The 2,500-nt window shown below is 42.0% G+C and overlaps 1 protein-coding gene across 1 annotated transcript in view; it reads left to right on the forward strand.

Annotated features, from left to right (window-relative positions):
- tafa5l (TAFA chemokine like family member 5, like) overlaps window positions 1-2,500 on the forward strand; it is a gene marked incomplete at its 5' end in the record, with an annotated part of 33,740 nt that overhangs the window by 15,299 nt on the left and 15,941 nt on the right. The gene's annotated exons all lie outside the window — the stretch shown is intronic.

Genomic DNA, 2,500 nt, shown 5'->3' on the forward strand with positions numbered 1-2,500 from the left:
TGGTTGGAACTTGTTTGTGTGTGTGTCTCGTTGGGTGTGTGTGTCTCGGTGTGTCTGTGTGTGTCTCTCGGTGTGGGTGTGTGTCTCGGTGTGTGTGTGTGTGTGTGTGTGTCTCGGTGTGGGTGTCTTTATGAGTGTTATTTGTTTATTTTCTGTTTGTTTGTTTTTGTTTAAGTGTGCTTCCTGGCAAGCTTTTTTTTCGCTGTATGAACTTTTTCATAGCTCATAAGCAATCATTTATAAACACCCTGATAAATAAATGAAATTAAAAAACAACTCCCTTTGGTAGCACAGCACCACAGTGGAGAGAGGAAGAGTTCACTGCAGATTTCAGTCTTTTAAAAAGCACTCACCCAGCTACAAGAGGAAGGGAGGGGGAGGGCAGCACAGACTGTTTATTTGTGCTTCTTTGGTGTCAGTTGATAGGCATGGAGAGAGGCCTGCTTCCCTGTTTGCTAATGGGTATCCCTGTAGCAGTTCTCAATTCCTTTCTCTCACTATTCGGTGTTTACCCCCATTTGCTGATAGCAGACACAATAAGGGCCCTGTGATGCAACCCTCTGCCTCTCAGCATACTAAAGATTCCGACACAAGTGCAAATACATCTGAATACGTCAAACACTCACACCTTATCGGCGAGGGGGCTGATGTCAGGCGAAAAAATGGGTTTCTCCGAGGCAAACTGTCATAACGTATCCCATTGCTCTGCATTGAAAGTACGATAATATTTCGCCTGCAAGGGCTGAGCGGTAAACCTAGCTGTCACACTTGCAGAGCAGGACCAGTAGCCAGTGAATAATGAGAGTGCGTTGAATCATGGGAAGCATGAGTACTTCACTGAACACACACCGTAGCCATAGGCACAATCCAGCTATGTTACGTTACACGGCACTGATGTTACAGAGGAGGCTACTGAGGTATTGCCGTGATGTAGAACCGTGAGGGTGCCGTCACTTGCTGTTATTTTATTGAAGATATTTCAATGATGAAAGGAACAGGGTGCTATGTGAGCCCTATATATGAGTGTACTGTAATCAGCTAGAATACTGCAGGTAACCACTTTCCTTGACAGGAAACACTATAGCAATGAGCTGAATTGCTGTTAGAACAAAGTTTGGTCTGGCAACAGACTCTTACTAAAAGAAACTAGAAGGAGAAGAAACTATATACCTTAAAGACACAATAAATAAAAAAATCCACAAGGAAATAAGCTGTATATATAGCATACTGTGTATATATACAGTACTGTGCAAAAGTTTTAGGCAGGTGTGAAAAAATGCTATGAACTAAGAATGTTTGAAAAATGTAAACAATAAATGTTTATTTTTTATCCATTTACATGGTAAGACTGAGCACAGCAACAAGACACAACGTAGTTATACTGCATCAGCAGGGTCTCTCCCAGACAAAGATTTCAAAGCAGACAGGGGTTTCAAAATGTGCAGTTCCAGCTCTTTTGAAGAAGACGTTGAGGATCGTAGACGCAGTGTTCAGCCAAGGAAACTTAACTTAATGCAGCTGATGAAAAAACACATCAAGCTTATTTACCTTCGAAATCGGAAGATTTCAAGCAGTGGCATCAGCTCAGAACTGGCAGAAACCAGTGGTACCCAGGTACAGACATTTACTGTCCGGGGAAGTCTGGCCAGAAGTGGTCTTCATGGAAGAGTTGCAGCCAAAAAGCTCTACCCCGACAAGGAAACAAGGCCAAGTGACTGAACTAAGCACGTAAACATAGAAACTAGGGTGCAGAAACATGGCAGAAGGTGCTCTGGACTGATGAGTCAAAATTAGAAATATTTGGCTGTAGAAGAAGGCAGTTTGTTCGCTGGAGGCTGGAGAGAGGTACAATAATGAGAGTCTGCAGGCAACAGTGAAGCATGGTAGAGGTTCCTTTCCAGTTTGGGGCTGCATTTCTGCATTTGTGGAGATTTGGTCAGGATGAATGGTGTCCTCAATGCTGAGAAATACAGGCAGATACTAATCCATCATGCAATACCATCAGGGAGGCGTATGATTGGCACCAAATGTATTCTGCAGCAGGAACATAACCCCAAACATACAGCCAATGTCATTAACAACTATCTTCAGCTTAAAGAAGAACAGAAAGTCCTGCAAGTGATGGTATGACCCCCACAGAGCCCTAATCTCTACATCATCGAGTCTGTCTGGGTTTACATGAAGAGACAGAAGAATTTTAGGAAGCCTACATCCACAGAAGATCTGTGGTTAGTTCTCTAAGATGTTTGGAACAATTTACCAGCCGTGTTCCTTCAAAAACTGCGCAAGTGTATCTGGAAGAATTTATGCTATTTTGAAGGCAAAGGGTGGTCACACCAAATATTGATTTAATTTAGAATTTTCTTCTGTTCCTTCACTGCATTTTGTTAATTTATGAAGAATTGATGAAAATAAACTGTTAACACTTCCATTTTTGAAAGCATTCTTAGTTTACAGCATTTTTTCACACCTGCCTAAAACTTTTGCACAGTACTGTATA

This window comes from Sprattus sprattus, assembly GCF_963457725.1.
Source record: "Sprattus sprattus genome assembly, chromosome: 16".
NCBI classification, from domain to species: Eukaryota; Metazoa; Chordata; class Actinopteri; order Clupeiformes; family Clupeidae; genus Sprattus; species Sprattus sprattus.